Source organism: Benincasa hispida, chromosome 4 (assembly GCF_009727055.1).
Source record: "Benincasa hispida cultivar B227 chromosome 4, ASM972705v1, whole genome shotgun sequence".
In the NCBI taxonomy this organism is placed as follows: Eukaryota; Viridiplantae; Streptophyta; class Magnoliopsida; order Cucurbitales; family Cucurbitaceae; genus Benincasa; species Benincasa hispida.
In genome coordinates this window covers 31,969,385-31,997,024 of record NC_052352.1, presented here as the reverse complement: position 1 = coordinate 31,997,024, position 27,640 = coordinate 31,969,385, and the positions used below count along the sequence as shown (strand labels likewise).

Genomic DNA, 27,640 nt, shown 5'->3' with positions numbered 1-27,640 from the left:
TCGTAACATGCTCCCACTTCCACTCTGGTACTGGGAGTGGATTAAGCAATCCTACTGGCCTCTATCTTTCTGGCTTAACTTGCTGACACATTAAACATCTGTCAACATACTCTACTATTTCTCTTTTCATACCAGGCCACTAGTACGACTTCTTTAATGTTCTATACATCTTCGTATTGCCTGGATGCATAGCATAAGCCGAATTATGTGCCTCTTCTAGAAGAGCCTGTTTAAGTGCTAAGGTATTAGGTACACATACTCTACCTTCTATCAGTAGCACTCTGCCTGCTCTTAACTGGTACTCCATCCTCAGACCTTTACCTACTTCTTCAGCTAACTTCTGAAGTTCAGAATCTTTTAACTGTTCATGTAGAATATCATCTACGAGAGTAGAACGTACTTGAAATGAAGCTATCAAATCTTCGATTTGTCCAACTGATAATGCTGCTTTAGCACTATGCAACTCATGTATCAGTACACCTTTTACTATACAGATAACAACTCTGGCTGATCTGGTCTTTCTACTTAGAGCATCAGCCACCACACTTGCTTTGCTTGGGTGGTAATCAATTGTACAGTCATAGTCTTTGATCAACTCGATCCATCTTCTCTATCTCAAGTTTAGCTCTTCTGATCAAAGATATACTTTAGACTCTTATGATCAGTGAATATATGAAAACGTTCACCAAACAGGTAATGTCCCCAAAACTTTAGAGCCAACACAACTGCTGTTAACTCTAAATCGTGTGTAGAGTAGTGACATTCATGCTTCTTTAATTGATGAGAAGCATAGGCCACTACCTTTCCTTCCTGCAGCAGCACACATTCTAATCCTTGTCGGGATGCATCACAATAAACCTCAAACTATTTACCTGGTGTAGGTAAAGTTAACACTGGTGCTGACACTAACCTCTGTTTCAACTCCTGAAAACTGTGCTCGCACTCTGCGACCAGTCAAACCTCGAATCTTTTCTAGTCAAGTTTGTCAATGGTATAGCTATCTTAGAAAATCCCTTTACGAATCTCCTGTAGTAACCTGCTAAACCCAGAAAATTGCGTACCATTATTACAATCATGGGTTGTTACCAGTTAACTATCGCTTCTATCTTTTGGAAATCTACACTGACTCCGTTAGCCAAAACTATATTCCCAAGGAATACAACTTGATTTAACCAAAAATCACACTTACTAATCTTGGCATATAAATTCTTTTCTCTTAGCATTTGCAACACTAACCTTAGATGTTCCTTGTGCTTCTTTGCACAAGGAGACATGCAAATTTGAGGGCTATGTGTTGGTAAAAGGAGAGGAAGACACCTTGGATTACGATGGCGTATAGATTGCATTAATAGGGTAGGGAAAGGACACCTGGACATGTGGCCAAGCAAGAGGTGTCGCGCTGGGGGAGATTTTGGACGCCTTTAAATAAGGCCAAGGACTTCTCTTTAGATGATAACTCGATTTCTCTTTAAAGGACATTAGGAAGTGTATGAAGGCTAATTGTGAGGAATCTATGCATTGATGAAGGAACGCATGCATTGGTAGCAAGACCACACGTTGGTCAAGAGGTTCCAAGAGGGGAAGATGTTGTCGGACAGGAAGGTCTGGAAGTAGCATCAACTTGGGACGAGGATATCTCCCAGAATACTCGTGCGTTTGGAGTGATTCCAAAGCAACTTGAAAGCTCTGAGAGTCTAGTTTTCAGGGTAAGGTGGCTGGAGAAGAAGCTCTAAGGAATCGGGCTGGAGAATGAGGAAAATGCAGAAGGGTCGAGCTGTAGGGTAAGCTTGGGCCAGCCTTGATATTTTGATGATTCCGGCCAAAACACGAAGAGTTCTGAGCTAATCTTTTAAGGTATTCTTCCTGAGACATTTTATAACATGTTTTCAGAAGAAAGTATCTTAAAATAAGTTCTGGAACTATGAGTAATCTAAGCTGATAATTGAATCTGGAATTTAGGGTTCAAAAAGGAAACCAAGGAAACCTAAGGAACTTCGGAAAGGAAAGTTCCTAACCAACCAAGGTGAGTGGTTGTTCCATTGTTTGTATGGTTTATTTATATATATATAGGTTGCATTTTAAATATTGGCATGATCGAGAAATATGTTTGTTTGGATATTTGATTGTGTTGTTGTCACAATGCATGTATATTTGCATTAGGAAATGGGATTCATATCTGGGATATTGTTAGTGTGCTTGATGGGATGCTGGCTGGGATTGTCAGAATATCTGGCTAGGATTGTCAGCGTACCCAAACATGGCTAACAAGAAATGTCGACATGTGCACAGTCGACGGGTTATAGTGTATTGAGCTTGTGTCCACGTCGGTCATCACGGGTCATTTGCGAAGAATACCCGGGAAAAATACATAATCATGGCAGGGTTGTCCAGCTGACAGGTTGGAGAGATTACATTTTTCTATGTGATTGTTGTTGATTGTGGAATTGTTTTCCCAAAGATGAATTTCTAAAATCAAACTTATGTTTGTTTAAAAATGCCACTCATTGAGCTTTGTAGCTCACGTTTTCTATGTTTTATGTCTTTCCCCCGCTCCCCCCCCAGGTAGCAGAAGGTGAGAAGTACTAGGGTGCTGCTAAGGTCAAGGTCTGCCACAAGCCACAGTTACACTTCCGGAGGGTTTTAAGAATGGTTGTTGTAAACTTTGTAATTAGGTCTTGGAGTTGTATGAACATTACATTGTTGTAATATAAAATTGGCCTACTTAATCAATTGTTGTTATCTCCTTGACTTAAAGTTTATTGAGTGTAGTAAAGAGGTTCAGTTGGACAGTAGGTATCAAAAAAGGGTGGTATCTGCGGTCTCTCACGCCTCTCCTCGAGCTCAGAAGTGCGGACTCGAGGCGGGGTGTGATATACCTAGTTTTAAAAGTAGTCTTTGGAACCTCTGTTTCCTTCACCTTCAACTGGTGATAACCTAATCTCAAATCTATCTTAGAGAACATTGTGGCTTCCTTTAACTGATCGAAGTGATCATCTATATGAGGCAATAGGTACTTATTCTTAATGGTCACCTTATTCAACTATCTAAAGTCTATACATAATCTGAGAGTACCGTCTTTCTTCTTGACAAATAAGATTGGCGCTCCCCAAGGCGACACACTGGGTCTAATGTACCCCTTATCAACAAGTTCCTGTAACTGAACTTTCAACTTCTTCAGTTATGTTGGTGCCATCCTATATGGTGTCTGAGATATAGGTGTTGTACATAGAACTAACTCAATAGTAAACTCAACTTCCCTGTCAGGTGGTAAACCTCGTAACTCTTCAGGGAACACACCTAAGAATTCTTGTACCACAGGTACATCCTCAGGTCTCAGGTTCCTATCCTGTGAAAATGTCACATAAGCTAAATAAGCTTCACATCCCTTACTCAACAGCTTCCTAGCCTTCACTTCTGATATTAGACCTCCTGGAAGTATTCTTTTACTTCCTACCAAGGTTATCTCTTTTTCACTTGGTTTCCTAAACACTCTCTTTCTTAAAACAATCCACAGTGGCATAGTATTTATTTAGGAAATCCATGCCCAAGATAACATCAAATCTAGCAATTCTAAAGAAATCAAGTCAACTCATAAACTCTGATTCCCAAGAATTACTTCACAATTCCTGTAATACTCATGTACAATTAGAGTATCCTCTACAGATGTAGAGATAAACAAATCCTCATTCATATGCTCAAACACTCTATCTATATGCAACGCACACATGCTAGATATGAATGATTGCATAGCACCAGGATCAAATAACACATAAGCGAACTGATCACATAAAGTTATCGTACCAATTACGACATTTTGAGCCTCTTTTACTTCCTGGTGTCTCACAACATACACTCTACCCTACTGTTGTCGTTGGGGTCATCTAGCTACCCCTTTCTGCTTAGCTGCGCTGGATCCTCACCTCTGGCTCCGGTCGCTCTAGGTTGGTCTACAACCTGGGTAACTCCTCTTTGTTCACTATGTGCTCCATGACTTAGCTGGGGACAATCTTTCTTGAAGTGCCCTGCTTGTCTGCACTGGAAACAAACATTCCTCTCGCCATAACATACTTCTGTATGGCGCTTACCCCAGTTTGCACACAGTGGTTTCCTTCTTGTACTAGCTACTAACTCGCTAGCACGACCTGTTACCAATCTACCACTCGGTCTAGTTATAGGTCTTGGCCTCTTTCGACTTGAACCTTATTGGCTCGAGCCTCCAAAACTATTCATACTTGACAATCTAGAGAACGGGGATCTAAAACTCTTACCTCTCATTTCTCCTGGAATCTTGAATTGCTCCGCACCTGGCTGGAGTATATCTACCCTCACTACACTCTGCTCAACTCTAGTAGCAGTCTCAACTAACTGAGTGATATTCACCCAATTAGCTGTAGAGGTAACGGGTGTACGTATCTTTCTTCTTAGGCAATTTTCAAATCTCCTACATCTCTCTCTCTTTCACAATGATCAGAAGGGCATATCCAATCAGATGAATCCTTAAAATCGTAGGCTTATTGAGTTAGCAATCTGGCCACTCTCACCCATACAAATCAAAGGACCGCCCTCATAGGCAAGAGTTCACAACTCACTTAGGATTCAGGTTATGTTACCTATGGTTATCCTAGTGAAATGTAAGTCTGTATCATGAACTGCGTTATATAATGAGACTAAAAATTTCATGGCCCAGTCTTATACAAACTCCTTTATATAGAATATCCCTACTCGCATGTCTATACATGAATGATCAGGATCAGATCATTTGTAGCACTTTACAACAATTATAACACCTACAAAGTGGGCCATACTCGTAGTGTTACTAAGATAAGGTACCCAATCTTATCCATCTACTACAGACCATTTAGGTTATCACTTAAAATGATCCATGCGTATGTCTCTACATACATGTTTAAGTTACAAAGATAACATTGGATGTTAGTTTATTGGTTTGTGGTTAATGCAACTAAAATATCATATATTTTATAGACAATGAATAAAATATCATATATTTTATTAAATACAAAATGAGTTATTCATATATTTTATTAAATACAAAATGAGTTTGTTCAAAAATGTTTACAAACTATATAACCCTACGAGATTTAGGGCATCAACCCCAAAACAATGTTACTATTTTAAGGTTGTATTAATGTTTCTTAAATTGAAAGTTATCACTGCTAGCAGCTATCAACGATAGCAACTCAAAGTAGCTATCAGTGTCTATCATTGATAGCTGCTATTAGTTGATAGTTTTGAATTTGAGAAAACCAGAAAAAGAAACACGGAATGGTTGGCTTCATATGGGCTTTTTAGTCATTTACCTATACAACTATCATTGATAGATGCTACCAGTGATATATGGCGCTAATTTTTTTCCATATCCCTAATATTTTTATCCTTTTTCTACATCTTTTATTATTTTGGGTCTGATTGTTATTTGTGCAACCAACTTTTTTGTTAACCTTCTCCAATGGCCAAATTTGAATCTAAACTTCTACTTCTTTTGAAATCTGATTTTTTTCTCTCTTTTGGCAACAACTTCTCTCTAAAAACTTCATCTTCTACAAATCTTTTTATTTTATGGAAAAGCTATCCTCGACACTATTTTCTTTTATTGTGATCAACATTGTCCATTAATCAGTTTCCATCATCTAACTAATTAATTGAGCAAAATTTATCTAAGTTAGAAAGTAAATGCTTGCTAACTGGAATCCCAGATTAACACAACAAACTTACTTAACCCATGCTTCTAGGTGATGACTACCTAACAATTACAAATTAGGGCCAATCAAAGCAATTAATTAAATATGCATAGCTAATTTGTCAGATTATCCTATACATGAAAATTAAAGAATATGCTAAAGATGAATTCCATAAATTCATAATAAAACTCACAGAATTACAAAACCAGTCTCAAGAATTAAATTAGAATGAAATTAAACTAACAAACCTAAGCTAAGTTCTTACCCTTTAGCCATTAAACATACTCGAACTCAATACAATTGGTAAAGGGGAAGAATTCTTTTCAGAGTTTTGGTATAAAAGTGGGCTAAAACTAGGCTGAGACAAAGTGACGGCATTCACAATTGGGTGTGTTAGATCCGATGATATCGGTTGGACCCAAATTCTCCTTTTAGAAAACTGTTGCAGCGTCGCAACACTAGAAAGGGCGTTGCTACGCTGCGGCGCATAATGGCCAAGCATCAGGCAGGCATTGTAGCGCTGGCTTGACGCTGCATTGCTCGCGCTCTAGGGTTATGCGTCCGTCAAACACCGTAGCATCACAGTGCTCTGAAGAAGCGTTGCAATGCTGATGCTTCTGTCTTTCAGCTTCAAAGTTCAAGCGCCAAGGTACAATGCAACGATGGCATCATGAAATCTCCGAAGTGTTGCAATGAAACGTTTCCCTACATCTAAGCATTCTATCCAATAGTGTCAAGCTAGCATTGGACTTAAGCTTAATCAGAGTGTTGAGATGCTTCGTAGTGCAGTAGCCTTCTTACTTCGTCATTTGATGGATATCTCCTAAATTTGTCATTTTAGCACCTGTTATTTTCGAACGCTTAATCCGACTACTTGTACACTCGAGTCCTACAAAATAATCAATAAAACCAAATTAAGTATCTAAACAACCTTGAGTTAAGCGGATGAAGATAGCACTTTCAACTGCTATCAACATTTATGTTTTTAGTTATCATATTAATTCAATTAAAAGTAATAGTAAACTTTAAAGTTGGTTCATTCAATAAAAACCATACATCGCTTTTAGTAGAATTTGCTAAAACGGAAAAAAAAGAAATAGTTTGTTTGTTTCAGTTGGACATTTCATGAGCTTGCTTCAAGTTTAGTTGTTCGAAAATTTCTCTTCATTTTCCTGTTCTCTTAATATCATTTTTAAATCAACTCATTTAGGTGTTGGATCTAATTTTTTTAAAAAAAAAAATTAATATTGGTAGCTTTGTGGACTTCAGTCATACCTTTTTTTTATGATAACAAATGTTTATTTACGGACAATTTTAGTGTTTTAGTGATTCAATCATACTAGAAGATTCTTCAATCTAATGAATCATTATGTGATGCTTGCTCTCAAGGAATATTGACAATTAGACCATCACCAGCTAAAGTGGAGATTGAATCACCTGCATTTTTAGAACGAATTCATGGTGATATTTGTGGACCTATTAACCCATCAAGTAGACTATTTAGATATTTTATGATATTAATAGACGCATCCAGCAGATGGTCACACGCGTGCTTATTATCAAGTCGAAATCTTGCATTGCAAGATTACTTGCTCAAATAATTAAGTTAAGAGCACAGTTTCCTGATTATACAATTAAGACCATTCGTCTTGATAATGATAGTGAATTTATATCCCAAGCTTTTGATAATTATTGTATGTTAATTAGGATAGTGTTGAGCATCCTATAGCTCATGTTCATACACCAAATGGTTTAGTAGAATCATTCATAAAATATTTGCAATTAATTGCAAGACCATTGCTTATGAGAGCTAAGCTTCCTTCACCTATATGAGGACATGCTATTTTGCTTGCAATGTCACTTAGGCCAGTAGCTTATCATAAGTACTCACCATTACAATTAGCTTATGATCATGAGCCACATATTTCCCATCTGAGAATTTTTGGATGTGTAGTATATGTTCCAATTGCTCCACCACGATATACTCCTGAAAGGAGGTAGGATATGATTTCCCATCAACTATTAAATATCTTGGACCCCTAACGTGTGATGTATTTACTGCGCGATTTGCTGATTGTCGTTTTAATGAGACAAATTTTCAAACATTAGGGGGAGGAATTAAAATTTTGGAAAAGAAATTACATGGAATGCATCGTTATTGTCTCATTTAGATTCTCGTACAGATCAATGTGAACTTGAAGTTCAAAAGATAATTCATTTGCAAAATATAGAAAATCTATTACCAGATGCATTCGTGGATGTAAAGAAAGAAACTAGCCTCCTTAACTTGCTTAAGAAACCCTAAATCCCATATATAACATTCAGTAAACTAAGAAAACTTAAAAACAAGCTCGGAACACTAGGGTCCAATACAAATATAAAAGTATCATAGTAACAGTTACAGAGTTCAGCGGGTCCCAACATTCCTCACTAGTTCCTAGGATGAACAACACATATGTACAGACATAGACAAAATAGGCAACTAGAATGTCACTTTAGTCTTTAAGCAAATCTTGAGTCCTTGAGTGGCAGAGCAGCAAGGCAACTAACCTCTGAGGAGATGACCACTACTTAGGGAAAAGGAAGACATTTGAAAAAGTAAGCAACTAGCCTAGTGAGTGCCTAATAAAACTTAATCATCATGCTTTAAACTGAAAACAACCAAGCAAACTCATACGTAAAACTTTTTAAATATAGAGTTTCTGAAAACATTAAAACATTATAACTCTTCTTAAACCTTGTTGAGATAGAACCTTTTTGCCCAATACCTCAACCTTTATCCTTAATTTGTGTGGAGTAATCTCAACACAACCAACAACTCTACCTATGTGCACGTGGTAATAATTAAGTGTACCGTCATACCTTAGGTACTATGGTCCGAATATCTTCTCAATCTCACTGTGCTTTAGTATCAGGTTCATCATAATCATCATAGAAACATACTCATTAAAGCATGTATAAAAGCATAGTAGCATGAAACATATTCTTAAAAATCCTTATCATATAATCATGAACTTCCAACGCATGCTAGTAACATAAAGTATATAAATACTTGAACATGCTTTCATAACTTCTTTAAACTAAGTCATACGTTAATAAGACACTTTAAAAACTAGTTTTCTTGGAGCTGCCTTAAACATTCTTATAAATAGAGCTAGCATGAGTATGTACTTTTAAATAAAACATGAGTTTACTAAAACATTGGAAAAACACTTAGTTTTATCACTCACAGCCTTGGGCGTCCTTCCTAGGATTGATAAGCCTTCCCTATTGGTGTTAACCCTGTGGAAATGGTAAACATATTTGATCAATGTTATTAGTTACCGTGTGAGTCTAACTCACATAAACAAGCTTAACATTCAACTTAGAACATCTTCCTTTAGTTCAACGCATGCCTTCCTTATCCGTTCAACACTTAAGAATTTCCTTGATTGTTGATGCTAAATCATGCGGCCAACTAGCATCATTCTTGCGCCAAACGCATGCCTATGCGCCCATTCCGCCGCACACCATCGCATTACTTTAACCCCAGCATGCGCCCTGCCGCCCACTGTGCAACCCCTTGCATGCACATTGGCGCAACGTCTCAGGTCAACCTGCCCTCGCATGCGTCTACAACTTGTCGATTGAGTTGCTTGCCTGCTCAATGGTTGTAGTTGCCTGCTTGTTCAAACCAAATTTTCAATGTCAACTTTGGGCATGAATAACTTAGTTTCCAGACCTTTTCTTGAAAATTTTCCAGACTTTTTTTTTGAAAATTTTCTTGAATTTTTTTTTTCACAATGTCTTAACTAGCTTACCTTAAAATTTGAGCTTCAAATTTCTCGTGGTCTGGTTGGAATCCTTTGATCTCTTCTACTGACCCACATTCATCAGAGAGCCTGACTTTCTTGAAGAATCCTTTAGATTTCAACTTGAATCTCTAATAATTTCCTCTTAGCAGCTCAGGGCCATTAAATAAACTCAATAACCGTTAAATGCTTCTAGAATCACCTCTTGTGCACAAGTAAACTGCTCAAACCGACCCTTTAAACTGAGGTCTTCTTTTATACTATGAACTATATGCCCCTCTTTAAACCTTAGGCTACCATCTCACCCACTAAGTGGGTTTAATTCTCCTAAACTTTAGAGCTGGACTACTTTAGTCGGTGGTTAAGCTATGATTTTCCCCTAATTCAACGCACGGCTTGTTACACTCACAACCACGGTAGCACTTGGACACATACACCCCCTTGACCAGCGCATGCCTCAACGCCACCTGCACCCATCGCTCGGTCTCAAGATCATCGCATGGCCTCTCTTGCTCGCACTCCTTGCCTAGCCAATGCACACCATCGCATGCGCTTGTTGCTGCCACAACACCTTAGGCAACCTTGGACATGTCGCATGCGTCCAAGCTTTTTAACCTCAACATAAGGCTTGGTCATCGCATAGCTCATTCCCAATGCATGGCATGCCCTTCGGCCAACACTTAGCTGTCTACTTCTTTCCTCATGCCCAACATGCACTCAACGAACCTCAAGATGCTTAGGCTGCCACATACCTCAATAAGACCTTCAATGCAAGGCTTCCATACTTAGCCAATTTTCCTTCTTCTAAATATACATACTTACACTTTAACATCCGAGAGCCTAAATATTCCACAGTTAGAATATTTTTATTCTTCTTCAAGCTTCTTCCCTAAAACATAATATTAACTCATTCTTATTCTTAATTAACATACTAATTGACATGCTTAAGTAGGGAAAATAGGTTTTGAGGTTTACAATATCTGAAAGTGAAGACCAGAACCAAAATCAGTTGAAAAATGTCGACACAGAAAAGATTGGCTTCAGTGGAAAGAAGCAATCGATGTAGAATTAAACTCACTTTCAAAACGTCAGGTTTTTGGACCAGTGGTCCGAACACCAGAAGGTATCAATCATGTAGGATAAAAATGGGTATTTGTGAGGAAAATAAATGAAAATAATGTGGTCACATGATATAAAGAAGGACTAACTGCACAAGGTTTTTCAAAACAATCTAGTATTGATTACGAGGAGACGTGTTCTCCAGTTGTGGATGCAATTACATTAAGATATTTAATTGATCTGATTGTGTATGGAGATCTGGACATGCATCTTATGGATGTAGTCACAACATATTATATGGATCTCTTGACAATGATATTTATATGAGAATCCCAAAAGGATTTAAGGTGCCTAAAACATATAAATCAAATTCCTAAGAATTGTATTCAATAAAGTTATAGAGATTGGTATATGGATTGAAACAATCAGGATGAATGTGGTACAATCGCCTAAGTGGATATTTATTGAAAGAGGGATATCAAAACAATCCAATATATCCATGTGTTTTTATAAAGAAATCACAGTCGGAATTTGCTATTATAACTGTATATGTTGATAACTTAAATATAATTGGGACTTCTGAAGAGCTTTAAAAGGCAATAGAATATCTTAAGAAATAGTTTGAGATGAAAGATCTCGGAAGAACAAAATTTTGCCTTGGCTTGTAAATTGAGCATTTAACATATGAGATATTTGTTCATCAATCAACTTATATAGGAAAGGTTTTTGAAAAGATTCTATATGGACAAAATACATTCATTGAACATTCCAATAGAAGTTTGTTTACTAGATGTGAAGAAAGATATATTTCGACCTTGAGATGATAATGAAGAACTTCCTGGTCCTGAACTACCATATCTTAGTGCAATTGGTGCACTTATATATCTTGATAATAATACAAGACAAGACATTGCATTTTCAGTAAATTTATTAGCAACATATAGTTTTTCTCCAATGAAAAGACATTGGAATGGAATTAAGCATATAATCTGTTATCTTCGATGAATGATTGATATAGGTTTATTTTATTCAAATAAATAGAATTTAGATTTGGTTCGTTGTGCCAATTTTGGATATTTATCTAATCCACACAAAGCTAGATTTCAAACAGGTTATCTATGCACAAGTGGAGGAACTGCTATATCGTGGTGGTCAGTGAAACAAACCAAAATGGCTACTTCCCCAAATCATGCTGAAATTCTTGCAATTCACGAGGCTAGTCGAGAATGTGTATAACTAAGATCAATAACTCAGCAAATTCGTGGACCATGTGGTTGTCTTTTAGTAAAAATCTTCCAATGATATTATATAAAGACAACACATCATATCCCGAATCAAAGGAGGATATATTTAAAGAGATAGAGTAAAACATATTTCACCAAAGCTTTTCTACACTTATGATCTTGAACAAAATGACGAGGTCACTATACAACAAATTTGTTCGAAAGATAACTGGCAGACATATTTATAAAGGCATTATCTATCGCAGTTCTTGAAAAATTGGTGCATAACATTGTAATGCAGCGACTCAAAGATCTCAAGTGATGTTTCCATGATGGGGAGTAAATATACTTTTTAGGAGTATAAAGTACTCTTTTCCCTTCACTAGGATTTTTTTCCATTGGGTTTTTTTTTCCTAGTAAGGCTTTAACGAGACATATTTCATATATATAATGGGCATCCAAGGGGGAGTATTATAAATATTATGATAATAGATGCCCATTAAATGCTCATGCTTGGTGTCAGTTGACCATGTATCATGTCCCCATTTTCCAAAGTGTCTTCCATGTGTCTCAACATTACACATTACTAGTGTCCATGTAATCCGTATCCTACTTGCCAAATTGCCTATAAATAGTGGCATTTTGTGGGTTTTTGAAGACATGCACATTGGGCAAATTCCATAAAAATTGGAGAAAGTGGAGAATTTAGAGAAAATTCTTATTTTATATTTTGCTAATTTATTTTATTTTGTTTATTTATATATTTTCTTTAATTTATTTTAATATTCATTTATTTTATTATTATATTATATTATATTTATTTTAATATTATATTTTATTGGTATCTATGTTCCTATTGCGCTCCTCAAGTTCATAACATTATCATTATTATTATTGTATATCTTTCATATTTTAGGATCAAGCTTCACCATCACCTTTGTTAAGGATATTTTAATATTATATTTTATTGGTTTTGCTTCTTCCCTTTCTTTTTTTCTCTTTTTCTTTTCTTTTCTTTCTCCGGTTTTTGCTTATAGTTTTTGCTTCTTCTCTTTCTTTCTTTTTTATTTTCTTCCCTTTATCCGGTTTTTGCTTCTTCCCTTTTTTTTATTTTTCTTATTTTCTTTCTTTTCCATCTTCTTCCCTTTCTTCTTTTTTTTAATTTTCTTTTATTTCTTGGGTTTTTGCTTCCTCCCTTTTCTTTCTTTTTTTTTTATTTTTTTAATTTTCTTTTCTTTCTCCCGTTTTGCTTCTTCCCTTTCCTTTTTTTTTTTTCTTTCATTTCTCTAGTTTTTGCTTCTTTTTTTAATTTTCTTTCTTTTCTCCTATTTTTGCTTCTTCTTCTTCTTCTCTCTCTCTTTAAATTTTCTTGCATTTATCTGATTTTTTTTCTTCTCCCCTTCATTTCATATGAATTCTGAGGTTGAGTTTTGTACCCAAGACTTGAAAATAACCAATTCATAAGTGACGTAGCATCAACAAGCCAATCATCAAGTTTGATTATTATAACAAAACATTAAATATAAATAGCAAATGAAAACAGATTTGAAGAAACTACCTTTTTTAGTCCACAAATTTGCACCATTTTTAGAAACATTTCTTAAAACTTTGAAATAAGAAACGAGAATAGTTATTAAACAAGTTTATTTCTCAAAAAATGAGAAATGCGAACGATACCAAACAGGCCAATAGTTTTTCTTTTTCTCTTTTTATAGGACTTTAAGAGTATGATGTCTATCAGAAATAAACTTTAAAAAATGACATAGATGACCCAAAATGGACACAAATTGAAATATTTGTGTGTTTGTGCCCCCATAATATTTGTTTATTGATAATATCAATTATTAGTGATATTCGTGATATAACTTAGATAGATAGCAGTCATGTTCATGTATTAGTAATATCGAATTTAGGTAGATATCAACGGTAGAAGTCTAGTAGTGATCAAAGTCTATTATTGATAATCATGATAAAAGTTTCTCAATAATAGCCACTGATAGCTTTGAGTGTTAATCTTTCAAAATTGATAGTCAATAATGAAAGTCTATCAGTGTTAACCACTAATATTTTCTATCATCGATAGCTTAATCTTTGATGATTTTTTTCACAGTTAATAGCTACTTATAGAAGTCTATCATTGATAGCCAACTTAGAGAATTTAATTAATAAAGTTGAATCTCGAACTAAAGTGTAAGTGGAATGCCTAAAAGTTAAGACTAATAGCATGTTATCATTGATAGAAGTTATCAACGATGACATGTTATTTGATGGTAAAAAGGAATTATAGAAGTTATCTCTGATAGCATATTATCAATGATAGAAGCTATCACCGATAACTACGATATAAGTGATATAAGTGATATTGGTGATAGAACTTAGGTGATATCTGTATATCGATGTTATCAATGATATAAAAGTCAATTCCATTTGATGAAATTCTATCATTGATAGCCACTACTATAAGTTATCGGTGATAGCTACTGATTGAAGTTATCAATTATAGCCATAGCTATCAGTGATATCTGTATATCAGTGATAGACTTAGGTATATATCAACAAAATGAATGGTATTAATGATATTCGTGATATGACTTAGGTAAATACCAGAGATAAGTCACTTATAGACCTGTCATTGATAGACTTTTATCCCTTATAACCTTAAATGTTAATCTTTGAAAGATGATAGTTTCGTTTCAAAAGTTGATAACTACTTATAATAGTCAATCATTAATATCTATTGATAGCCTTAGGTGTTAATATTTCATGTTTGATTCCAATTGATTAAAGTGTATCATTGATAGCCATTGAAAATTGATAACAAATTGAAAGGTGATATTTCAAATGTGAAGAACTCTAATGGGGAGAGAACCTTGAGCGGAAGCAGATTGACCAAATTCCATTTTTATTGAATACAAAGTTTACAATAAACAAGAAATAAGATATGCATTTAATTCTAAATTACAGCATGCTTTAGAAAGGGTTTCAAGAAACCTCACATTTTTAGACCTTTCCTTCATGTTTTCCCTCGAACAAATCACGAACTCCTTGAAGACCTTCTTCAAGATTAACGTCAAACAAAATTAAACACTACCACGAATGTTATCTTGGTATTCTCAAGGTGAGAACCCAAGAGTGGTGGACTCTGACTATTTGGGATTTTAAGGGAAAACTTAATGTAAAGGAGGGATTGGGAAACCCGAATTTCCATCTTTCCTACTTAAGCAAGAAATAAAAGGGATTAACTAAGTGGAAGTCAAATCCTATGTTGAAGTGAATGAAATTTCTAAGTGTTTAAACAGATTTGTTAAGTAGCTTTGAGTTAAGCCTTAACTAGTAAAATTTGGCTAAGTATAACCATGCGTTGGAAGCCAAGGAGGAAAATGACTAAGTGTTGGACTATGCGTTGATGTGGTGCCATGCGTTGGCCATAAAGTTTTGAGAGGTTACTTGGGCATGGAGAGAGGGTGAAGTATGGCCAAGAATAACGCATGCGCCAACCACTGTCTTAAGAGGTTAGAACAACGCATGCGGTGCGACGGCTGCAATGGACGCGATGGATGTGATGGTTGCGTTGGTAGCATGCGGCGATGGATGGAATGCGGGCGATGGGAGTATGCGTCGATGGTATACGGCAGCACCATGCGTTGGCATCATGCAACGGTGCTATGCATTGTGCGGCTGAAGGTATGCGTCGATGGTATACGGCAATACTGTGCATTGGTGTCACAAGGTGATGCTATGCGGCAACACTATGCATTGATGTCATGCGGTGATACTGCGGTGCTATACGTTAGTGGCATGTGGCGGCGTTGCTATGCGAGAGTATGCGGTTGAGGGCATGCGATGATGCGGTCGATGGTATTGTGTACGTGCGGCCGAAGGAATGCATTGGTAGTATGTGATGGCATGCGGCGATGGATGCGATGGATACGATGGATGTGGCGGCCTTGCTAAAGCATGAACTAGGCGATGGAACGAGTTAAGGTGGATGCATGGTGATTTGTCCTTGCGTTGCTAAGGCTTGCGGTAACAAGGTTTATGAGGTTGGTTGCGTTGGTCATAAGGGATGCGTTAGCAAGAACCTAGGTGATGGTGAGCTATGCCTTGAGGTGTTGAGTTGAGAACAAGGTCAACTAAAAGGTTGCTATGCGTTGGTGATGTGCTATGCGTTGGACATTCGAGGGCATATGGGCACATAGGACAAGGCTAGTAGTATGCGTTGAAAGGGTGTTAGTCATGATCCTAGTTGAACGCATATGAAGTTGGATGGATGCATATGAAGGATGAACGCATATGAAGGATGGATGCATCTAAGGACGTCATCCAGACATGTGGCTTGCTAGGAAGGAGTCTTAGACCTTAAGCAAATGAGGTGGATGCACAATAAGACATGCAAAATTGAGGGCTATGCGTTGGTAAAAGGGGAGCAAGACACCTTGGCTTGTGCTGATGCAAGATTGGGTAATAGTGTAAGAAAAAGACACTTGGATATGCAGCCAAGTAGGAGATGTCAGCCTTAAAGAAATCTTGGAAGCCTATAAATAAGGCCAAGGATTTCAGTTGAGAACTCAAATTCTTTTCAATGGACATAAAGGAGTGTATTGGGAGGAGACTATGCGTTGATAGTAAGACCATGTGTTGGTCAAGAGGTTCCAAGAGGGGAAGATGCTGTCGGACAGGAAGGTCTGGAAGTAGCATCAAATTGGGATAAGAAGTTCTCACAAAATACTCGTGCGTTTGGAGTGATTCTAAAGCCACCTGAAAGCTATGAGAGCCTAGTTTTCAAGGTAGGGCTGCCAGAGAAGAAGCTCCAAGGAATCAAGCTGGACAATAAGGAAAATACAGAATGGTCAAGTTGTCGGGTAAGCTGGGCCAGTCTTGATTTTTTTATGTTTTCGGCCAAACCACGAAGAGTTATGAGCTAAGATTTTGAGGTAAGCTTTCTGAGACATTTTAGAGCATATTTAAGAAGAAAGTATCTCGAGATAAAGCTTAGAACTATGAGTAATCTGAGCATTGATTTGAATCTGGATCGTAGGGTTCAAAAAGAAGCACGTGGTGATCAAGGAACTTCTAGAGAGAAAGGTTCCTAAACGATTAAGGTGAGTGGTACTTTCCTTTAAGTCTTAAAGCATATCTTTTAGAGTAAATTGTATATGTTTATGTTATGAATAAGTACCTAGCATGAGAATGAGATTACGTGATCGGGATGGTCAGGGGGTCAATAGACCTAGTTCCTGAGCCCGTAAGCAAAACCTCACGGGATGGTCAGGGGACCGAGAGGTCTAATTCCTGAGCCTGTGGGAGGATCCTTGTATGGGATGGTCAGAAGGCTGACGGGCCTAGCTTCTGAGCCCATGAGTGGGGAGCTATGTGCACATAGAAGACAAAGGGAACGCAAAAGAGTAAGCGTTTAAGTTTAGTAACAGTTAACTATCTACCGTGTGTGTAGGTAGACAGCATACTCATTCTAAGTTGTTATCAGTTTTGCTATCTACCGTGCGTGTAGATAGAGTTGAGAACAGACTCATTCAAGGCTGAGGTTTGAATGTAATCTCGTATATATGATATGGTTATTTATGAGTTGAAATAGACTCTAGAAGTTGCTTACCACTCACTGAGCTTTGTGAAGCTCATTCTGTTATTTCATGTTTTTCTTCCCAGGTAGCGAAAGGTGAGGAGTTCCAGGGTGCTGCTAAGGTTAAGGTCTGCCACAAGCCACAGTTACACTTCCGGAGGGTTTTACAGTTGTTGTTGTAAACTTTGTAGTTAAGTCTTGGAGTTTTATAAATGTTACATTGTTGTAATAAAATGTGCCTACTTAATCAGTTGGTTGTTGAATTTGTTCATTGGTATCCTAGTTATTTCCACCAGAGTTATTAGGCAGTAAGTGTCAACAAAAGGGTTGATAACTACTGCAGTCATGTCCTTTCCTAGGCTCAGAGAGTAGTCTAGGACGGGGTGTGATTGGTATAGGCTGGATCTTAATCCTGCAAAATGATTGGTTGGAGGTTGACTTTTAAACCTGTAAGACGAGTGGTAAATCAATTTGGTTTTACTTGTTAAAAAATCAATGTAGTAAAAATACCAAAGAAAGTGGTTTAAGAAGTGGATTGAACCATTATAAAAAATACTAATATCATCTCTTTCTCCTTACTCATTTTAATCCTAAAATTTAATTAGATTGCATACTTACAACATCTTCAATGTGCTATTTTTCATTCCTTAGCAGTCCATTCCTCTCATTGCCTAAAAAATATAAAGGAAGAAAGAATGAGTATAATAACACCCAGTAAGTGACCGGTTACTAGGTGCTCTAGGTAACCTGATAACTTGTCTATCTAGGCATCGGTGTACTACTAGACACTCTAGGTAACCTGTTAGAGACTAGTGAGAAGTGTTGGGACCCACTGAACTCTGTAAATATTATTATGATGTTTTATGTTAGTGTTGGGCCCCGGTGTTGAGAGGTTGTTTTTTTTAAAGTGTTTTTTAGTCTGGTGAATGTTATATGGGATCCAGGGTTTCTTAAGTGGGTTAAGGAAGTTCATCAAGTAGTGGATGCCACAAAAGGGTTGGTAACTACTACTGTCACATTCTCTACCAGATTAAGAGGGTAATTTGGGAGGGGATGTGACATAGTCTTTTTGAATGCTCACTTTTCAGCTTACCCAATGAGGAGAACTATCCCTATATTTTTCATCTTCTTATATACTTATAGCCACAATAAGAGTAAAACAAATTCTAAGGATGAAAAAAAATGCAAAAGTGGTTTCCAGGGTCAGTGTTATACTTTTAATTAATGATTTTTTAAAGTGGTTAAAGTATTGTGAAAAGAGCATATATGATACCCTTAGGAATCACCTATATGACTGTGTGAGTATGAAGAGAGCTACTTTGATGAAACTTTTAAAAGATAAATTCTCTAAAGCACACATGAAACCGAGTGGTCTTAGGCCAAAATGAACACAATAATGAGAAATGATCATACACTTTGTTGAGATGAAAAAAATGTGACTTCTATTGATTTAGTTTACTAGAACGAATGATAGTTCAAGATATCAAGTCTACTGATTAATCAAGTAAAGTTGATTGATGTTCACTATGTAAAGCTAAAAATTACTACTTATCCTGATACAGGTTCTTCATTTGAAAAAACTCAATACTTATTTATTTTTTTAAGAAAAGACTTTTTATTCACTATCGAAAGATCAAACTCATCATTTATGTCGGAGCTTGTAAGAATAAATTATATGTGACTCATCCATGCCTTCCGTCCTTTCACATCCATAGGTTGTGATTCTTACATGAGTTTCACTCTTTCACATCCACGAGTTATTCCTTCATCACATGGTTAAATATTTGCATCTTATTCAAACTAACAATCAATTTATAGAAGAGTTATGACAATGAATAATTCCATAAATATATATCTTTTCTAAATTTGAAGAACACACTATTTTTCCATCAAAATTTTCTTGAAGATAAGTTTGCCTTACAATGTAATGTTTGTTGGATATCATGGAATGAGGTATTCCATCCATAAGAACGTAATGTAATCTATCTAAAGAGACAACTATACATCAAATAAGACACTAGACAGAGTAAAATTTCCTTCCCAGGTGCACCAATGTTAACTCTTCTTAGGTGCTCTGCATACTATCATCTGATGGGTTGCGGTTGCATCTTGTGTGCAACTTTGACATTTCTTTTTATATATTACACAAAAACGTGAGCAAAACTAAAAAATTAACTCTTGTTCCGCCTATTTTTCTTCATTTTACTACTCAAGGCTACGGAAACATGCTTGTCTTGGTTTTACATAAAATCACATGTAATACTAATGTATATGACACTGAGCGCATGCTTTCTACTCAATAATTTAAGCTTTTTAGATTAAATAACTCACCTAAAAGAAAGTTATCGGCAAGAGACAAATAATTATGTTATCATAAATATCTTTTGCACAATCAACAAAAATTATGCAACATCAATCTTAAATAAATTAATTAAAGAAAAAAACAAAAAGGCGAACCCACAAATGTCACTATATCTAATCTGTCTCTTATACACATCTAGATGTGTATAAGAGACAGGTGTTGGGATCGCTAGTCTTGCAAACAAGCTAGTAGCATTGTCTACTCCAAAAAACCTTGCAGATACATCAATAGTACAATTTTTCACACCAATGCAAGTCTTTTCCACCAAAAGCGTGCTTCTTTTCACATCCCACGAGCCTTTCTTAAAGGAACCACATTTTCCCTCTGGATTTCCATAGCTAGCAAATTGAATTTCAGAGATTATGCGTCCTCCTTGACATGACAACTCTAAGGTGCTTCCTTCATTAGCCTTTGCACAGATAGTTCCTATAGTAATGCTTTGAATTGACACTTGTTGAGTATTTCCTCCAAATTCTTCAAATAAAACAAGCGTGTTCGTGTCGTTTGAAAGAAACGATCTCGGAACGTGATACCATCTTTGAGAAGGGTTCCCACAGTTTCCAACACATTTTCTAGGATTGTATGCACCTCTGTAGTCACAATTTGCACTGCAACTATCATTGCTGGCAATAAAAGAAGGCCAAAATCGGCCTATGCTTACCCCATTTACCCAAGCTTGGCCTTTTCCCATTCCTTGCATGTCCAATGTTACTGGGTCAGTTCCTGGAGGAGTCTTAAAGCTAGTTTTATACCATGTCATTCATCTTCCAATAGACTTGTTATTTAATGCTCTCCATTTTGTTCTTTGTGAGAACATCGGGTCGTATAGTTTCTTCATTTCTCCATTTAGTCCAACCTTATAAAACCATAGGTTTGACGTTAAATCAATTGTGACATTTCCTTCTCCAATTAAAAAAATAGGACCTCCCTCAATTCCCGTTGGCACTGTGTCATAAAATGCACCGTAATTATTCAGTCCAACTGTGGCATTTAATAAAGTTATTATTTTTTTTCTTGATTTTAGTATAATAGGTTTCTCAAACACAAAACTCTGCCCATCGTTCCTCCATTGTAACCCGATATACCTTCTATTTGTAAAAGCATGAAGCACATGACCTTTTGTATTTACTTGAAGAGTCACATTTCGAAGAGGAGAAGTTGCATTGGTTTCAATGTTTGTCATATACCACAAGTAGTCACTGGCATCAACAATAGTTCCTTTTTGTTCCAAAAGATGGTTTGCCTTAAATTTACCCCTTCCGTGTAATGTGTCTTTCATGGGCTCTGCAACACACATCCACAAGAGTTTTGCATTGTCTTTTTCATGTTGCTCCTTCACAAAGATAGATGTTTGAGAATTAAACTTTACAATATTGTTAACCTCCTTGTTGCAACCATCAAGAATGGTCACGGACCAAGCTGGCACACAATATTTTCCATATGTCTGCAAATCTATGGTTACATCCTTGCTACCATCTGTATTGCTTAAGAAGCAAAACCTCTCCCCTGTTGATGGGTTGGAGAACTTCGTTAAAGTGAGAGAGCTACCATAGTCTTGGTTTGAGTGAGTGCCATTTGTGAGAATCTTCTCTCCCAATTTTATTGATGCATGGAGTTATTTAAGATGCCCCCATTTGGGTTTATTTAGGCTCCCATATTCGTCAAGTGGGGCGTCATAATCGTAAGACGTAGTAATGAATGGACCGCCTGATGTTCTTCCAAAGTTGGTGCCTCCATGGTACATGTAATAATTGTTAAGTATGCCACTAGATTGAAAAAATCTAGCCACAGAAAATGCTACGTCTTTTGCAGTTCTTTGAGGGTCTTTATCGCCCCATTTCTTGAACCATCCCGCCCAATTTTCAGTAAACATTTTTGGGCTATTAGGATTGCTAGGAGTAAAGTTGTCACAATAGTGTCCATTACAGGTATTAATGATAGGTTGTGGGGCATCATTTTGTTGGCACATGATCCATGGAACACCAACATTAAGAGATACAGCCATTTGAGCACACCAATTGATATATGCTTTTCCTGCATTTCCGTAAGGCGTCATCACATTTCCATACTCATTCTCGAGTTGAGCTAAGATTATTGGCCCTCCTTGTGAGGCAAAGAGGTTGGCCTGTGAAACATTTTAGAGCATATTTGTGGAAGGAATTATCTCGAGATAAATCCTAGAACTATGAGTAATCTAAGCTTTAAGTTGAATCTAGATCTTAGGGTTCAAAAGGGAGCCCGAGGTGATCAAGGAACTTCTTGAGAGAAAGATTCCTATCCTTACCAAGGTGAGTGGTACTTTCCTTTAAGTCTTAAAGCATATCTTTTAGAGTAAATTGTATATGCTTATGTTATGAATGAGTACTAGCATGAGAATGAGATTATGTGATCGAGATTGTCAGGGGATCAATAAACCTAGTTCTTGAGCCCAAAAGTAAAACCTCACGGGATGGTCAGGGGACCGAGAGGTCTAATTCCTGAGCCTGTGGGAGGATCCTCGTATGGGATGGTCAGAGGGTCGACGAGCCTAGCTTCTGAGCCCATGAGCGGGGAGCTATGTGCACAAAGGAGANCTATCACTGATAGACTTGCATTTGCTATTTATATTGATTATTTGTTATAATAATCAAACTTGATGATTGGCTTATTGGTGTTAAGTCACTTATGAATTGAATACTTTCAAGTCATGCGTATGGAACTCAGCCTCATAATTCTTGTGAAAAAATAGAAAAAGAAAAAAATTCAGATAAAGGAAAGAAAAATTTAAAAAAATAAGAGAAAGAGAAGAAACAAAAACTGAAGAAAAAGAAAGAAAATTAAGTAGAAAAAATGAAGCAAAAATTGGAAAAATGAAAGAAAAACTAAAAAAGAAAAATAAAAAGAAAGAGAAGAAGCAAAAAATCGGAGTAAGACGAGAAAATAAAATAATAAAAAAAAAAGATAAGGGAAGAAGCAAAAATCGAAGAAATGGAAGAAAATAAAAATTAAAAAAAAGGAATAAGTAAGAGCTGAAGAAAGAAAAAAAAAAGGAATAACCAAAAACTGAAGAAATAAAAGAAAATGAAAAAAAAGGAAAAAAAGAAGGAAATGAAAGAAAATAAAAAAAATAAAAGAAAGAAGAAAAAATCGGATAAAGGAAAGAATAAAATAAAAAAAAATGAGAAGAAGCAAAAACTAAGAAAGAAAATAAAATGAAAAAATGAAAATAGGGAGGGAAAACGCAAAAATCAAAGAAGAGATAAAATAAAAAGACTAAAAAAAAGTTGTACAACAAAATAAGACAAGGAAGGGCGAAATTGGAAATTAAAAAAATCAAAAATTGACAATTCAACTCATCCATATTTGCAAATATTTTAAAAATGTAATATATTTTTAGATTTTTTTCTTTTATTCTATTATGCATTACAAATATCCAAATAAAAATTAAAAAAAGGAATAAGTAAGAGATGAGGAAAGAAAATTAAAAACAAAAAAAGGAATAATAAAAAACTGAAGAAAGAAAAGAAAATTAAAAAAAAAAGAAAAAAAATAAAGGAAAAATAAAGGAAATGAAAGAAAAGAAAAAATAAAGAAAAGAAGCAAAAATCGGATAAAGAGAAGAATAAAATAATAATAAAAAAAGGAGAAGAAGCAAAAACTAAGAAAGAAAATAAAATGAAAAAATGAAAATAGGGAGGGAAGAAGCAAAAATCAAAGAAGAGAACTAAAATAAAAAGACTAAAAAAAAGTTGTACAACAAAATAAGACAAGAGAGGGCGAAATTAGAAATTAAAAAAAATTCAAAGATTGACTAGTCAACTCATCCATATTTGCAAATATTTTTAAAATGTAATATATTTTTAGATTTTTTCTCTTATTCTACAATGCATTACAAATATCCAAATAAAAATTAAAAAAAGGAATAAGTAAGAGCTGAAGAAAAAAAATTAAAAAAAAAAGAATAATCAAAAACGAAAGAAAGAAAAGAAAATGAAAAAAAAAAAAGAAAGGAAAAAAGAAGGAAATGAAAGAAAATAAAAAATAAAGGAAAGAAGCAAAAATCGGATAATGGAAAGAATAAAATAAAAAAAGAAGAATAAGCAAAACTAAGAAAGAAAATAAAATGAAAAAATGAAAATAGGGAGGGAAGAAGCAAAAATCAAAGAAGAGAAATAAAATAAAAAGACTAAAAAAAGTTGTACAACAAAATAAGACAAGGGAGGGCGAAATTGGAAATTAAAAAAAAATCAAGGATTGACTAGTCAACTCATTCATATTTGCAAATATTTTTAAAATGTAATATATTTTTAGATTTTTTCTCTTATTCTACTAGGCATTACAAATATCCAAATAAAAATTTAAAAAAAAAAAGGAATAGGTAAGAGCTGAAGAAAAAAAATAAAAAAAGAAATAATCAAAAACTGAAGAAAGAAAAGAAAATGAAAAAAAAATGAAAAAAAAAATAAAGGAAAAAAGAAGGAAATGAAAGAAAATAAAAAATAAAGGAAATAAAAAGAAAGGAAAAAAAGAAGAAAATCAAAGAAAATAAAAAAAGAAAGGAAAAAAGCAAAAATCGGATAATGTAAAGAATAAAATTTAAAAAAAAGGAGAAGAAGCAAAAATCAAAGAAGAGAAATAAAATAAAAAGACTAAAAAAAAGTTATACAACAAAATAAGACAAGGGAGGGCGAAATTGGAAATTAAAAAAAATCAAAGATTGACTAATCAACTCATCCATATTTGCAAATATTTTTAAAATGTAATATATTTTTAGATTTTTTCTCTTATTCTACTGTGCATTACAAATATCCTTATATATATGAAATATGTCTCGTTAAAGCCTTACTAGGAAAAAAACCCAATGGGAAAAAAATCCTAGTGAAGAGAAAAGAGTACTTTATACTCCTAAAAAGTATATTTACTCCCCATCATGGAAACATCACTTGAGATCTTTGAGTTGCTGCATTACATTGTTATGCACCAGTTTTTCAAGGATTGCAATAGGTAATGCCTTTGTAAATATGTCTTCCAGTTACCTTTCGAACAATTTTGTTGTATAGTGACGTCGTCATTTTGTTCAAGATCATATGTATAAAAAAGCTTTAGTGAAATATGTTTTATTCTCTCTCCTTAAATATATCCTACTTAAATAAATCCTCCTTTGATTCAGGATATGCATGTTGTGTTGTCTTTGTATAATATTATTGGATGAGTTTTACTAGAAGACAAACCACATGCTCCACGAATTTGCTGAGTCATTGATCTTAGCTATACATATTCTCGACTAGCCTCGTGAATTGCAAGAATTTTAGCATGATTTGGGGAAGTAGCTGTTATGGTTTGTTTCACTGACCACCACGAGATAGCAGTTCCTCCACTTGTGAATAGATAACCTGTTTGAAATCGAGCTTTGTGTGGATTAGATAAATATCCAGAATCTGCACAACGAACCAAATCTAAATTTGATTTATTTGAATAAAACAAATCTATATCAATCATTCATCGAAGATAATAGAGTATATGCTTAATTTCATTCCAATGTATTTTCGTTGAAGAAGAACTATATCTTGGTAATAAATTTACTGAAAATGTAATGTCTAGTCTTGTATTATTGGCAAGATACATAAGTGTACCAATTGCACTAAGATATGGTACTTCAGGACGAGGAAGATCTTCATTATCATCTCGAGGTCGAAATATATCTTTCTTCACATCTAGTATTGTAAATCTATGGTTGCATCCTTGCTACCATCTGTATTGCTTAAAAAGCAAAACCTCTCCCCTGTTGATGGGTTGGAGAACTTCGTTAAAGTGACAGAGCTACCATAGTCTTGGTTAGTTGGTGCCATTTGTGAAAATTTTATCTCCCAATTTGATGGATGCATGGAGTTGTTTGAGATGCCCCCATTTTGGTTGATTCAAGTTCCCATATTCATCAAGTGGTGCATCATAATCATAAGATGTAGTGATGAATGGTCCGCCCGATGTTTTTCCAAAGTTGGTGCCTCCATGGTACATGTAGTAATTGTTAAGTATGCCACCAGATTGAAAAAACCTAGCCACAGAAAATGCTACGTCTTCTGCAGTTCTGTGAGGGTCTTTATCACCCCACTTCTTGAACCATCCCACCCAATTTTCAGTAAACATTTTTGGGCTATTAGGATTGTTAGGAGTAAAGTTGTCACAATAGTGTCCATTACACGTATTAATGATAGGTTGTGGGGCATTATTTTGTTGGCATATGATCTATGGAACACCAACATTAAGAGATCCAGCCATTTGAGCACACCAATTGATATATGCTTTTTCTGCATTTCCGTTAGGTGTCATCACATTTCCATACTCATTCTCGATTTAAGCTAAAATTATTGGCCCTCCTTGTGAGGCAAAGAGGTTGGCCTGTTTACACATATTCACTATTTTTGTCGTGAAGGTTTGCATTTCATTCTTGTACACTTGATTGTCAGTTCGTAGTTGGATTCCTGGCATATTGTGCAACCATAGTGGAAAGCCTCCATAGTTCCACTCAGCACAAACGTAAGGACGAATTCTCATTATAACATAAAGTCCCGCATCTTGGACAAATTGAAAGAATTTGATGAAATCTAGGTTTCCAAAGAAATCATATTTTCGTCATTGCGGCTCGTGACGATCCCAGAAAATGTATGTCTCAATTGCATCAAGTCCACCATCTTTAACTTTTTGAATAAGATCAGGCCACATCTTTTCAGTGCTACATGGATAATGGATTGAACCTGAGAAGATAATGCGTCGTTCACCATTGATAATTATAGCATTTGAGTCATAGGTGACTGATGCGTTAATTTTAATGAATGGAAATATGGATGAGATGTGTTGATGGATTGCATTATGCACTCAAGTTTCCCCAGCAGAATTCAAGTGTAAATTTCTCTGAGTTTCCTGGTAAGTCCAGGGTCGAACACAGGGACTTGTGAAAATAGTTGCATTGGTAATGTTTATGAAAACTTTGTGGTAACCAAGTAAATAAATAAAGTGTTGGGTGTGTTGTTGCGTTGATGAAAAAGAAGTAAATAAAGGTGGCGGATTTGAGAAAGATAGTTGCATTGATAGATGCAATGAGTATGTGATGAACGAGTTGAGAAGATCTTTAGCTGACGTTACTCGGGAATGCGTCAAACTATGCGATCATGTTACAACCATGCACAGCAAGTCATTTCCCAATATAAATGCGATGCTCCTAAGTCTAGGACGCATGTGTTGAATGCAAAATATCCATAGAGCTTATCCCTAAGTCTCTACTCTTGTCCTATGCATTGATGCAAAATGCATGAAAGCAAGCTGATCGCATATAATCATATCTTATCGCTAAGATGCATGCAATGCGTTAATAACAAATAGTGCTCATTCCTAAGCGCCTATCTCTCGTTTATGCGTTCTAATCTGGTTCTTCCAAACCTAGATTCTGACTTGACCTTCCCAAGTCTAGATCCTGTCCTTAGACTACCCTCCCGAGTATCTCTAATAGACGAATGCAGCATACATAAACAAGATAATCGCAAAGAATGAAGATTCCCTCGTTATGCTAGCTAACTGCTTCTCAACCCATTCAACTAATTTAGCTACTCATGCATGAATAACAGAGAGTGAACAGATATAGAGAAAGAAATTTCATTCTTATAACTGATTTGAGTACAAAATGACACTGGAAAATAAAGGTAGAGAGCCTGGTAGCGATTCCTTGCTGACCGAGGCTTTTTACGTTGAATCTCTATTATGATCTATAAATGTTCCCGCTTCCGCAAGCGTCGACCCTCTCTCTGTCTTGGAGCTTCCGATGCTTTCTCAAGCTTACCGGAACGATCTACCGGCACACTTCCTTCCTCACGTCCACCTTAAAATGAAAGAAAACTATGGACAGAGGCGTGAACTTGTAAAGTGATGAATTAATCGACTGCTTAACCCCTTCT

General features: G+C 35.7%; 1 pseudogene; it reads right to left on the bottom strand.

Moving 5' to 3' along the window:
* Nucleotides 1-139: 139 nt before the first annotated feature.
* LOC120076161 lies at nt 140-27,429 on the bottom strand (annotated as a pseudogene).
* Nucleotides 27,430-27,640: the final 211 nt, after the last annotated feature.